This window comes from Heteronotia binoei, chromosome 6 (assembly GCF_032191835.1).
Source record: "Heteronotia binoei isolate CCM8104 ecotype False Entrance Well chromosome 6, APGP_CSIRO_Hbin_v1, whole genome shotgun sequence".
Lineage (NCBI taxonomy): Eukaryota > Metazoa > Chordata > Lepidosauria > Squamata > Gekkonidae > Heteronotia > Heteronotia binoei.
The window spans coordinates 133,999,302-134,013,499 of NC_083228.1; the positions used below are offsets into that span (position 1 = coordinate 133,999,302).

Below are 14,198 nucleotides of genomic sequence, written 5' to 3' on the forward strand. Positions count from 1 at the left end.
AGCACAAGGCTGGTGCCCCAGTCACTCCTCCCCAGTGAGGGTAAGCTTGGCCAGCAGCTGCACGGTTCACACAGTGGTCCCTGCCACCAGCTGCTGTAGTTCCGCCTCCCGCATTGCTCCTGTGCTTCCAGAAGCGCAGACTCAGTGCAGGAGGTGGAGCTACAGCCGCCGGGTGGCAGCGCGCACTGTGCAAACTGGGCAGCCGCCACCAAGCTCATATATTTCCCTCACCAGGGATGAGGGTGAGAGGGAGGGCTGAAACCGGCACCTTCCCCCCACCCTGGGCTGTGTTCCAGGCAGCTGCCTAAGGTTGCCTAATGGTCGCGCCGGCCATGGGTCAATGTGAGGGCTCTGACATACAAACTGCAACATAGAATCGTAGAAATGGAAGGGATCTCCAGGGTCATCTAGTCCAACCCCCTGCACAATGCAGAAAACTCACAAATACCTCGCCCTAAATTCACAGGATCTTCATTGCTGTCAGATGGCCATCTGTAAATTGTTTTAACCATGATTTTATAAGTATATTTTATAAGTATATAAAGTATAAGTATTTTTATAAGTATAACTTGATGTATAATGTATTTTTATGCTGTGAGCCGCCCTGAGCCTGCCTTGGCGGGGAGGGCAGGATAGAAATATAAAGTTGTTGTTGTTATTATTATTATTATTATTATTATTATTATTATTATTATTATTATTATTATTATTATTATTATTATTATCTGGCCTCTGTTTCAAAACCTCCAAGGAAGGAGAGCCCACCACCTCCCGAGGAAGCCTGTTCCACTGAGGAACCACTCTAACTCTCAGGAAGTTTTTCCTCACGTTGAGCCAGAAACTCTTGATTTAATTTCAACCCACTGGTTCTGGTCCTACCTTCCGGGGTCACAGAAAATAATTCCACCCCATCCTGTATATCAGGGGTGGCCAACGGTAGTTCTCCAGATGTTTTTTTTTGCCTACAACTCCCATCAGCCCCAGCCATTGGCCATGATGGCTGGGGCTGATGGGAGTAGTAGGCAAAAAAAAAAATCTGGAAAGCTACCGTTGACCACTCCTGCTCTGTATGACAGCCCTTCAAGTACTTGAAGATGGTGATCATATCACTTCTCAGCCACCTCCTCTGCAGGCTAAACATGCCCAGCTCCATCAAAAGAGCCCAAGTACAGTTTTGGCAAGTCAGTGAGAGTCAGGCTTTAGCTTCCGAGGAGGACGTTCAAGGGCCTTGCCTCAGGATCAGGGCCTCTCACCCCAGCACCCCTTTGATCAAGGAAGCCGAAGGCTGAAGCAATTTTAAGGAGTGGCGTTCTCAGGCAAACTGGTTGTGCAAGCCAGCCGAGGAGTGCGGGTGTCTCTGCCTTGAGAAGATTGCGACAGCGAGTGAAACAACCTGAGATATGGGTTTGTTTTCTCAGCGCTCGGTTCTTGTGCTCTTGGCTGAACCCTCCCGGTTGTCAAAGGCCAGGTCCCACTGGCCAGAAACTGAGGAGAAATGCCAAAGCGCTTTGAAGGCCTCATGACTCAAACTTCGTCCCGGGTTCCAGATTTCTTACTCAGCCGGGGCCTCTGAGACGGGAGGGAGGGAGGATTTTGGTATCAACTTAGGAACGCAGCTTGTAAAAACCCATCGGGGGGGATTGTTCCAGAGCAAGCGGATCTGAGAAGTGCAACTTTGGAAAAGCGTCTTCGTGGATTAGCTCACTTTTTCTTGGCAAGCACCGTTGCAGTTGGCATGGCCGAGAAGCTCCATGAGGCCCTTTGCGCGCTCACTTGGGAGCTGTTTTTGTCTCTGCCGTGCTTCTGAGGCACCGTGACAGGTCAAAGGTCACAAGGGCTTTTTTTTTTAAAGAAAAAGCCCACCAGGAACTCAAATCGCATATTAGGCCACACACCCCAATGTCACCATTGTTTTGCACAGGGCTTTTTTGGTAGGAAAAGCCTAGCAGGAACTCATTGGCATATTAGGCCACACCCCCTGATACCAAGCCAGCCAGAACAGCGTTCCTGTGGATTCTTGCTCAAAAAAAGCCCTGAATGTCACCATCGTGTTTCGATCGTAGAGGGTCCAAAAGGACGATTGTGGAGGAATCCCAGGTCAAATCCTTTTTCTGTGTTTCAGAGATCAGGAGCAAGCCAGCTCCTGTCTTTGCTTTGAGGCAGGAACTCCTTTGCATATTAGGCCACACCCCCTGATGTAGCCAATCCTCCTGGACATAAGAACATAAGAGAAGCCATGTTGGATCAGGCCAATGGCCCATCCAGTCCAATACTCTGTCACACAGTGGCCAATATATGTGTGTGTGTGTATATACACACACATACATACACACACATATATGTACTGTGGCTAATAGCCACTGATGGACCTCTGCTCCATATTTTTATCCAATCCCCTCTTAAAACTGGCTATGCTTGTAGCCGCCACCACTTCCTGGGGCAGTAGGCCCTGTACTAAGAGCCCTGTAAGCTCTTGGAGGATTGGCTGCATCAGGTGTGTGTGGCCTAGTAATGCAAAGGAGTTCCTGCTACAAAAAAAGAAAGCCCAGCTTTGAGGCAAATTCTTTCTTTTCTTAACCCCAGTTAAATGTTCCACAGGCCCTTTTAGGCACTGATATTCAACTCTTTTTTTTTAAGGCTCGGGAGCTTTGACTCTCTGAAGCTGCAGCAGCCACTTTCTGGCTGGCTCCATCCTCTGCAGAAACCGTTTTGCGGCTGCGCCCTCCGCTTTGTGTCAGAATTCCAAATGGGCCTGCAGGTTGACAAAGGTTGGAGACCCTGGGAGACCCAGGTTCGAATCCCCACACTGTTAGGGAAGTTTGGCTGGATGAACTTGGGCCTGTCACCTCCACCCTCAGCCTGACCTGCCTTACATGGTTGTTTTTGTGAGGATACAATAGAGGAGGAGAGAACAACATAAAACCCGATTGGGCAAAGAGGTACGCATTCTTTTCTGAGCCTCAAATCAAGAAATAACCACATTTCAACTGCTAATTCAGCTGGTCTTCAACAAGCAACTGTTTTCTGAAATGAGAGCCAGTGTGCTGTGTTGGTTAGCGCATACGTCCTTCCACCCCCACCCCCCCAAAAAACAACCTGTGGGCACTTTTTGAATGTTGAAAACAGGCAGTAGGCAGCACAACAAAATGGTTGCCTGTAAAAGGGAGGGCAGAGTTCAGCTTCCCTCCTCTGCTTTTCTCTTTAAAAATTAAGCCCTCGTTCTACATCCCTGAGACAATTGCATGAAGAAACTTCATCCTCCCAAAATTGTGTCAAGTTTGGCCCTTAAGCTGGGCGAGTGCTATTAAAACTGGAGCTGAGAGAAAATGATTGTCCTAATTTTATACGGTGTCTTCAGTATCCATGGGAATAAAACGGGAGGCAAGCGTCCGGATCAGGAGCCCGCAGTGAGATCTCAGATTTCTATTTCAGTACCCCAAAACGACCCTGACCTAGACGGCCTGGGCTAGCCCCATCTTGTCAGATTTCAGAACTCAAGCAGGGTCAACCCTGGTTAGTATTTGGATGGGAGACCACCAAAGAGATCCAGGGTTGCTATGCAGAAGCAGGCAAGGGCAAACCACCTCTGTTTCTGTCGCGCCTTGAAACTTTTTGAGCTTGTGGGCACCTTTGGAAGTCTGCTGCAGTGTGAGGGAGGGGCACAACCACAAAATGGCCGCCACAGCTAACCTTCCGTCACAGTGTCAAGATCCTTCTGTGGTGGTGGTAGTTGCTGCCAAAGCAATCATAGAATTATAGACTCGTAGAGTTGGAAGGGACCTCCAGGATCGTCTAGTCCCAACCCCCTGCACAATGCAGGAAACTCACAAATACCTCCCCCTAAATTCACAGGATCTTCATTGCTGTCAGATGGCCATCTAGCCTCTGTTTAAAAACCTCCAAGGAAGGAGAGCCCACCTCCTCCTGAGGAAGCCTGTTCCACTGAGGAACCACTCTAACTCTCAGGAAGTTCTTTCTGATGTTGAGCCGGAAACTCTTTTGATTTAATTTCAACCCATTGGTTCTGGTCCTACCGTCTGTGGCCACATAAAACAATCCCACACCATCCTCTAGTCTGTATGACAGCCCTTCAAGATTGTGATCATATCACCTCTCAGCTGCCTCCTCTCCAGGCTAAACATCCCCAGCTCCTTCAACCTTTCTTCATAGGACTTGGTCTCCAGACCCCTTCTCGGGGTGCCAAATTGGGCAGGGCCCCCCATGTGACTCAGTGGCATTATCAGTGCGGGGGGGGGGGGAGAAGTTAGCCTTGCTTAGGGTGCCAGACAGTCTAGGGCCAACCCTGCCTCTATGGCTTCACCGCTTCTCTCTGATTGCAGCTCCTCCTGCATTTATTGTCCTGAGTGTGTGTTGCGTGCCACCAAGTTGCTTCTGACTTACAGCTGGTGGTGGAATTCTAGCAGGAGCTCCTTCTCACATTAGGCCACACACCCCTGATGTAGCCAATCCTCCAAGAGCTTACAAGGCTCTTTTTTTGTAAGCTCTTGGAGGATTGGCTACATCAGGGGTGTGTGGCCTAATATTGAAGGAGCTCCTGCTAGAATTCCACCCCTGCTTACAGCGACCCCGTGACTTCCTGTTGTTCACAACCACGTTCAGGTCTCGCCAACTGAGGGCCGCAGCCTCCTTGATCGAGTCATCTCCTGTTGGTTCTTCCCCCTTTCCTGCTGCCATCAACTTTTCCTAGCACTATGGCCTTTTCCAGGGAGTCTTGCCTTCTCAGGTGCAGTAGGTTCTTGGTTCAAGAGCATGCCGTCCTTTAGCCTAGTTTTGGAAGTTTTGCCATCGCGAAGTGCAAATGGAGTGAGCCAACATCCTCACACTTGGGGTGAAGCAAAGCCATGGATACTCTTCCTCTGATTTAGCTGGTGTGAACACAAATGGAACTGTTTTGTACTGAGCCAGGGGTGGCCAAACTTGCTTAACGTAAGAGCCACATAGGATAAACGGCAGATGTTTGAGAGAGAGAAAGGAAGGAAGGAATGGAATGGAATGGAATCATAGAATTGGAAGGGACCTCTAGGGTCATCTAGTCCAATCCCCTGCACAATTCTGGAAACTCAGAAATACCTCCCCTTAAATTCACAGGATCCTCATTGCTGTCAGATGGCCATCTAGCCTCTGTTTAAAAACCTCCAAGGAAGGAGAGCCCACCTTGAAGGAAGGAAGGAATGGAATGGAATCATAGAATTGGAAGGGACCTCCAGGGTCATCTAGTCCAACCCCCTGCACAATGCAGGAAACTCACAAATACCTCCCCCTAAATTCACAGGATCCTCATTGCTGTCATATGGCCATCTAGCCTCTGTTTAGAAACATCCAAGGAAGGAGAGCCCACCTTTATTTATTTATTTTATCTGGGATTTATATCCCGCCCTTCCCACCTAGTGGCTCAGGGCGGCTTACAACATATATAAACTAACATAAAAATATAAAATTACACTTTAAAATTAACATTTCATAATATATAATTAAAATCAAACATTTGTTATAACTATACATCATTAAAACAGACAGCGGTCTTCCTTCCTTGAAGGAAGGAAGGAGGGAAAGGTGGAAAGAAAGCAGCTTTAACTTCGAATGCATTGGCTTGGAGCAGTAATTTGAAGAGACAAATGTCTTCTCCAAGCCCGCCAACAGGACACTGGGGGCTTTCACAATATGTGAGCTGCAGTTTGGCCACCCCTGACATAGAGGCTGCCATGAATTAGGAAGTAGCACGGGGAAAGGATACAGAGGGAAGCGAGGCATCCCCCTGCGTAAGCCCTTGAAGATTTCCAACCTCTAAGGAAGGAGAGCCCACCTGGAAGGAAGGAAGGAAGGAAGGAAGGAAGGAAGGAAGGAAGGAAGGAAGGAAGGAAGGAAGGAAGGAATGGAATGGAATCATAGAATTGGAAGGGACCTCCAGGGTCATCTAGTCCAATCCCCTGCACCATGCAGGAAAAATGAGATACCCCCTGCAAGTCCTTGCAGATTTCCGTTTGTGTGTGTGTGTGTGTGTGTGAGAGAGAGAGAGAGAGAAAGAGGGGGTGGGATCCAAGTGGGCAGCCATGTTGGTGTGAAGCAGTAGAACAAAGTAGGAGTCCAGTTGCACCTTTAAGACCAACAAAGTTTTATTCAGAAGGTAAGCTTTCCTTCGTCTGACGAAGTATGCATCCATGCGAAAGCTCGCATTCTGAATAAAACTGTGCGTGTGGGCATGTGTGTTGACAAATTTTTTATCGAGTCTGTTCAGTATTTTTGTCGAAGCCATCTGCCAACCCCATTTTCGACTTGGAGCCCAGACGAAGGAGGAAGCAATGAAGGAGAAATATTTCTAATTGCTTCCCCCACCCACCGAAGGACTGGAAAGGAAATTTGGGGGGAATCAACAAGGATCTCTATGGCAATGTGGCTCAGGAAGGGGGAGGGCGAGGAGGTTTGTGGGGTTTGGGTTTGTCTGATCCGAGCTTAGCACTGCTGTCTCTCGGGTCTTCCTTCTCTGGTTTCGGTACAGTCCTTGGCAACTTTCTGCCGCGCTCCAAATTCCTGTGGCGCTGATTGTGGTTAACCCTAATGATGAGAGCACTGCCTGGGCCCAGGCATTTGTCATTGGCGGGGTTAGCAGATTCGGGCTGGGCCCCGACGTAGACAGGCAGCACGCGGAGAGGCCTTTTCTTGGAACGCCTCCTGTTTATTCCTCCGTAGTCTCATCCGGCAACGGGCGAGAGTGGGATGCATGTGTTTTGCTGGAAGACGGGAGTCTGGGAATCTGCGTGGCTGGAGCAGGTTTCGAAATCGGAACTCGCAGCGCAGGATGTGCTGCACCTTTCCAGAAACCGAAATGTTTACCCAAAAGGGAGCAAGTTTCTGGTCCTCAGGGGAACAGAGAAAGGCACTGAAGGCAGCGCGAGCCCTCCTTTAAAAGAAGTCTCGGGCTTTTTTGTACCAGAAAGTCCTTTGCATATTAGGCCACACCCCTGGTATGCAGCCAGACATGTAAGAACTTACAGGGCTCGTTACAGGGCCTACTGTCAGCTCCTGGAGAATTGGCTACAGAAGAAGAAGAAGATATTGGATTTATATCCCGCCCTCCACTCCGAAGAGTCTCAGAGCGGCTCACAATCTCCTTTACCTTCCTCCCCCACAACAGACACCCTGTGAGGTGGGTGGGGCTGGAGAGGGCTCTCACAGCAGCTGCCCTTTCAAGGACAACTCCTGCATGAGCTATGACTGACCCAAGGCCATTCCAGCAGGTGCAAGTGAAGGAGTGGGGAATCAAACCCCGTTCTCCCAGATAAGAGTCCACACACTTAACCACTACACCAAACTGGCTCTCCAGGGGAATGGCCTAGTATTAGGGTTGCCAATCCCCAGGTGGGGGCAGGGGATCCCCCTGATTGGAGGCCCTCCCCCTGCTTCAGAGTCATCAGAAGGTGGGGGGAGGGGAGGGAAATGTCTGCTGGGAAATCTATTATTCCCTATGGAGACTTATTTCCATAGGAAATAATGGAGAATTGATCTGCAGGTTTCTGGAGCTGGGGGGGCGCTATTTTTTGAGGTAGAGGTACCAAAGCTTCAGCAAAGCGTCCAGTGCCTCTCCCCAAAATACCTCCCACGTTTCAAAAAGATTGGAGCAGGGGGTCCAATTCTATGAGCCCCCAAAGAAGGTGCCCCTATCCTTCATTATTTCCAATGGAGGGAAGGCGTGTAAAAGGTGAGTGGTCCCTTTAAATGTGGTGGCCAGAACTCCCTTTGGAGTTCAATTCTGCTTTTCACACCCTTGCTCCTGGCTCCGCCCCCAATGTCTCCTGGCTCCACCCCCAAAGCCCCCAGATATTTCTTGAATTTGACCTGGCAACCCTACCTAATATGCAAAGGAGTTCCTGCTACAAAACAAAAGCTCTCAGCAGGAGGCTCCCTCTTTTCGGCTCTTTGTCTGCCCGTTTGAGATCCCCACCCAACCCCAATACCCTCCCCCCCCCCCCTTTTGCAGCTGATGCCTGAGCTTCTTTCCTCCGCCTCTTCCCATTAGCTGGCCCTGTTATCCACCAGGCTTCAGGGCGCTTTGAAATAAATCAGGGGATTATGCAACCGATTAAAGTATGCAGATGAAGCGCGTTTATGCTGATTGGCGCTATTTCTCACAGTTTCAGGATTCGCCTACATGGTTTTGTTTCCTGCTTGGGAACGCCGGCCGGGTTGCCTGACTCTCTGGGCCCTACATCCATAGGGGGAAGAGATTGGGGTTGCCAGTCCCCAGGTGGGGGTAGGGGTCCCCCCAGTTTGGAGGCCCTCCCCCCACTTCAGGGTCATCAGAAAGAGGGAGGGGGGGCAGGGAAATGTCTGCTGGGAACTCCGTTATTCTGTATGGAGACTGATTCCCATAGGGTATGATTTAGAATTGAACCATGGGTATCTGGGGCTCTGTGGAGTCTATTTTTTTTTAGTTAGATGCACCAGATTTGCAGCAAAGCATCCAATCCCTCCTTTCCTTCATTATTTTCAATGGTGGGAAAACATTTAAAATGGGTTTCAAACTCATTTGTTATAAGGGCCAGATCTGACAGAAATGAGACCTTGTCAGGCCGGGCCATGTGTGTTTCTATTTTAGATTAGGTAGCAGAGATATAAACAGACACATATAAATTCAAAGATTTCTTTAAAAAAAAAACTTAAAGCATGTTTAAAACGTTAGCACTCATTGGTCTTAAAGGTGCTTTCTTTGTATTTCTCCCATGGGATCCAGGGAACTGAACAAAGGAAGCTCTGGCTCTTTCCTCCCTTCCCCAGGGGACCAGGAGGGGGAGGAGCCTCAGCCAATAGAAGGAAGAGAGGCTTGGCTCAGTAGCTCTGCTGTGTGATTGAGAGAACCTGGCAAAGCAAGCTCTGCCTTCCCCCTTTCCTCCCCAAGGGAGGAGCCTCAGCCAATGGAGAAGATAGAAGCTTTGCTCAGTAGCTCCTGTGCGATTGAGCAAACCTTGCAAAGCAAGCTGTGATGCAGAAGGAAGCGAGAGAGAGGGAGAAGGAAGCCAGTGACAGCCAATTGCTAAGGAGGCTGGTAAGAGCCCTCTAGGGGCCTGATTCGGCCCCCAGGCTGCATGCTTGACACCCCTGATTTAAAAGGTGTGCGGTCCCTTTAAATGTGATGGCCAGAAGTCCTTTCGGAGTTCAGTTGTGCTTGTAACCTTGCTCCTGGCTCCACCCCCAAAGTCCCCAGATATTTCTTGAATTGGACTTGGCAATCCTCGAAGAGACACTCCCTCAGGATCACAGGTCCGGGAAACATAACAGGCTCCAGTGGCTGTCCACAGTATTATTAAAGACCTGTTTGGTAGCAGAGCCCATCAGTTAAACTCACCTGGTGTACGAAGGATGATGAATCTTGAACATAATGAAGCTGCCTTCTACTGAATCAGACCCTTGGGCCCCTCAAGATCCGTATTATCTGCTCAGGCTAGCAGCAGCTCTCCAAGGTCCCAGACTGAGGTCTTCCACATCACCTGTTGCTTGGTCCTTTTCACTGGAAGATGCTGAGGATTAAACCTGGGACTTTCCGCATGTAAAGTAGAGGCTTTTCCCCTGAAAGAACCTGCTTTATCCTGATTGGTTCATCAAGATCAGTATTGTCTGCTCAGACTGGCAGCAGCTCTCCAGGGCCCTGTGCTGAGGTCTTTCATATCACCTACTGTCTTGTGGTTTTAACTGAAGATGCCGGGGATAAGAACATAAGAAAAGCCATGTTGGATCAGGCCAATGGCCCATCCAGTCCAACACACCGTGGCGCACAGTGGTAAAAAAAACCAGGCACCATAAGGATGTCCACCAGTGGGGCCAGGACACTAGAAGCCCTCCCACTGTGCCCCCCACAAGCATCGAGAATACAGAGCATCACTGCCCCAGACAGAGAGTTCCAACAATATGCTGTGGCTAATAGCCACTGATGGACCTCTGCTCCAGATGTTTATCCAATCCCCTCTTGAAGCTGTCTATGCTTGTAGCCGTCACCACCTCCTGTGGCAGTGAATGCCATGTGTTGATCACCCTTTGGGTGAAGAAGGACTTCCTTTTATCCGTTCTAACCCGACTGCTCAGCAATTTCATTGAATGTGCACAAGTTCTCTTATTGTGAGAAAGGGAGAAAAGTTACTTCTTTCTCTACCTTCCTCAATCCCAGGCATAATCTTGTAAACCTCTATCATGTCACCCCTCAGTCGACATTTCTCCAAGCTAAAGAGCCGCAAGCTTTCATTGGGAAAGTGTTCCAACCCTTTCATCGTTCTAGTTGCCCTTTTCTGGATTTTTTCCAATGCCGTAATATCTTTTTTGGGGGTGCAGTGACCAGAATTGCACACAGTATTCCAAATGAGACCACACCATCGATTTATACAGGGGCATTATGATACTGGCTGATTTGTTTTCAATTCCCTTCCTAGTAATTCCCAGCATGGCATTGGCCTTTTTTACTGCAGTCGCACTGTCTCGACATTTTCAGTGAGTTATCTACCACAACCCCAAGATCTCTGTCTTGGTCATTCTCTGCCAGTTCACACCCCATCAACTTATATTTATAGTTAGGATTGAACCTGAGAGCTTCTGCTTTAAAAGCAGAAGCTCTGCCACTCAGCCACAGCCCCTCCCTCCCTTCCTTTGCCTGGTCTTGCAGTAGTTTGGAGGGGACCCTGAATGTTGCTAACCTTGAGCTGCCAACAGATGACTTTTATCACCTGACTTTTTATCAATTGATGGATTAAATTTAAATGGGTCTGGATACAGTTTCCTGCCCTTTCCCTAACCTTTCAGGATCGATGTCTTTGACATGCCATCCAGCAGTATGGAAATCTGTGCTCAGGTCTCACATTGTTGGTTTTCAGATAGCTTTGCAGGGTGGCAAAGGAAAGAAAGATACCTTGTATTACGGGACGGGGGGGGGACTATTTTAATGGGGGGGTTTTCAAAGTCACTTCTGAAAGATAGGGTGGCTAGACTGCGGCTTGGGAACCATATGTGGTTTTTTCCCACACACACACACACACCCCATCAGCCAGCTTGGAGAAGGCATTTCTCTCTTTAAATCACTTCTCCAAGCCAAGCCAGCTGGCAGCTTGAAGAATCATTTAAAGTTAAAGTTGATTTCTTTCCACCTCTCTGCCCTCTACCCCATCTATTTGTCTTCCTTCCTTCCTTCCTTCCTTCCTTCCTTCCTTCCTTCCTTCCTTCCTTCCTTCCTTCCTTCCTTCCTTCCTTCCTTCCTTCCTTCCTTCCTTCCTTCCTTCCGACATTTATTCTACATGGCTATTATGTTAACCAAGTTTGGCCACTCCTGGTGTATAGAATATTCCCTATTGCTATAACATTCCAAAATAGCTTCCAAAAATGAGCAAGTTTAAACTCTCATGAATTAAACTCTCAAAGAAATACTAGAAGGCCTCTTGCTGAAATGCAAACTATTTGCTAGGTTTGGTTACAGAGTGGAGTGGGGGGATCTAGCAGAGTCAGTGTGCAAATTATGCTGAACGAGGCAGTGGAATTTGTTGAGAAACCATTTCAGACGGCAGGTTGAGGAGTCATCTTTTTTTAATATTCTCTCACCATTTTTAAATCTTCTTCCATGTGATCAGCTAACATACAAGGGAGAGTTCCATGTGCCCTTATTCCCCTGGGGGTTTTATCACATAAAGAAATATTTTTTAAAAAAGTGGCCACACACCCCTGATGTAGCCAGTCATCTTGGAGCTTTCAGTAGGCCCTGTATGAAGAGCCCTGTAAGCTCCAGGAGGATTGGCTACATCCGGGGTGTGTGGCCTAATATGCAAAAGCAGGGGTGGAATTCTAGCAGGAGCTCCTTTGCATATTAGGCCACACACCCCTGATGTAGCCAATCGTCTTGGAGTTTACAGTGGGCCCTGTATGAAGAGCTGTGTCAGTTCTTGGAGGATTGGCTACATCAGGTGTGCATGGCCTAATATGCAAAGGAGTTCCAGCTACAAAAAAAAACCCTGGTGGACTGTACAGCATTGGAGGTTGCCAGGTTCCCCCCCTGGCCACTGGTGGGGGATGGAGGGTCCCTGTCTTCCTCAGGCTCTACCTCCAAATCTCCAAGAGTTTCCCAGCCCATATCGGGCAACCTTAAACGTGGTGGAGCCGGAGCGTTTGTCTCCAAGGCAGCTGTCTCTTTTCAGTCTCCGTCCCGCCGGAGCCCTGGGGCCAAACTCTTAATCCGCAGTAAATGCATTTGTTGCTTCATCGAGCGATACGAATCAATCAGAAGATGGCAGCGACCGAGAGATTCAGATGGATCTGAGTGGCTTTCCATTGGTTTTTTGCATCTGCCTCTTGTGTTCATTTGAAAAGGATTTCAGCGCATATGGAATCGGTGGAGGTGACGAGAAGGGGGGAAATAAAAGGGGCTGTAGGAATCCCTCCCTCCCAGCGAGCGCCCCTTTGCTCCAGGCCCCAGGGGAGTGGAGGGTGAACAGGGAACCCAAGCGGCTTCCCCGGCCCAGCTGTTCGGCATCTGTCAGTCTGGCCCTCAGAGACCAGCAGGGATCTCAGCGCAGGCTGCTGCTTTTCCTTGCCGGGATTCCTGCGGGCGATAGGACAGACGTCGCAGAAATGCCAGCAGGCCGGAGACGGGCACCGCGGCTTCTGGGGTTCTGGAAATAAAAAGTTCCCACGTGACTGGGCGTGTGTGTGTTTGTGTGTGTGTGTATTTAAAGCCCTCAAATGTCGTCACCGGCAGATTCCTCAGTAATGCGCACAGAAAGCAGAAGTTGGAACGAAAGATGCATTGTGGGGATGGCCTGGAAGTATGCCTTTTTAAATTTAGTGGGGGGAGGGGGGTTGTAAAGGCTGCCTGCACATCTCTCTGCAGTGCTAGGGATGCCAGCCTCCAGGTGGGACCTGGGGATCCCCGGAATAACAGCTCATCTCCAAATTACAGAGATCAGTTCCCCTGGAGAAAATTGGAGGGGGAGATTGGATTCTGTGGCATTGTGCCTCACTGAGGTCCTTGTCTTCCCCAGGCTCCACCCCCAAATTTTAAGGAGCTTCCCAATCTGAATCTGATTGGCAACCTAATCCCCCACCAGTGGCCGGGGAGGGGGGGAACCTGGCAACTTTAAACCCCACACCGGCAGACAGTAGCTTTTAATTTGCAATCTCCTCTCTTTTGCCCTCACGACAAGCCTGCAAGGTAGGCCTCATCTCATGTCTGATTTTCACAAAATGAGACGCTGGAGGCTGAGCGGTTGGCTTGGAGCTGTGAGTGCTCCAGGAATCCATCGCCAAGATGGGTTGGCTAAAAGCATAGATAAAACTGCTCTGCGTCTGGCAGCTTGCTGCAGGGGCTACCTCTGTGAGGTACTGCTGAGGATATCGCTTCAGGTGACAAGTGGGGGGGGGGGGTACTGCTTTTGAGTGGTTCCTTGTGCAAGAAACCTTCCCTGCAGGTGGAACTTGAGCCCCTCAGGCCACACCCCAACCCTTTGAGTACCACACTGGCTTTCTGCTTGTGGGATTGTTGGGGAGGGGGGTCAGCAGAAAGGAGCATCCAGTGCCCCTTGTCTCTTGTCTAAAGTGGGACAATCCACTCTGCTGCCATGTTTTGTGGCTTGGGTAGGTGGGGCCTGGAGAACATGTGGAATTACAGCTCATCTCCAGATTACAGAGGTCAGTTCCCTTGGCGAAAATGGATGCTTTGGAGGATGGACTCTGTGGCATTGTACCCCGCTGAGGTCTCTGTCCTCCCCAGGCTCCACCCCCAAAATCCCCGGGAGTTCCTTAACCTGAAGTTGGCAACCGCAGCCCCTAAGCCTGGCAACCCGAGCTCAGGATGAGTTGGCCTCCATTCTTCCTCCAGCTGTTTCCATTGTTGCCCCAAAGGGAGCTGGCAACCAGTGCTCCTTCTAAGCTCCGCCAGGCTTTTAGTTGAGGCTGCGGGCGTCTATTCTTGATCCGGTTGGCCTCCCCTATCGGCACTGTCACCTGTGCTACAAAATGGATTGTCATCTGCGTTATCTGAGATGTCATGATGTGAGACTTGCCAGACTGGGCAATATGTGAAACGGTAAACGTCTCTGAGTGCTGTCGAGCTGTCTGTTTTTTAAAATGTTTTGATGGTATTTTATTGTTTTATCATATGCTGTACTCTGCCCTGAGCCCTACGGGGAATGGGCGGAATAGAAAGGTACTAAAAT

The 14,198-nt window shown here is 49.3% G+C and overlaps 1 protein-coding gene across 1 annotated transcript in view; it reads left to right on the forward strand.

Moving 5' to 3' along the window:
• EPHB3 (EPH receptor B3) overlaps positions 1-14,198 on the forward strand; it is a 164,664-nt gene that overhangs the window by 123,736 nt on the left and 26,730 nt on the right. The gene's annotated exons all lie outside the window — the stretch shown is intronic.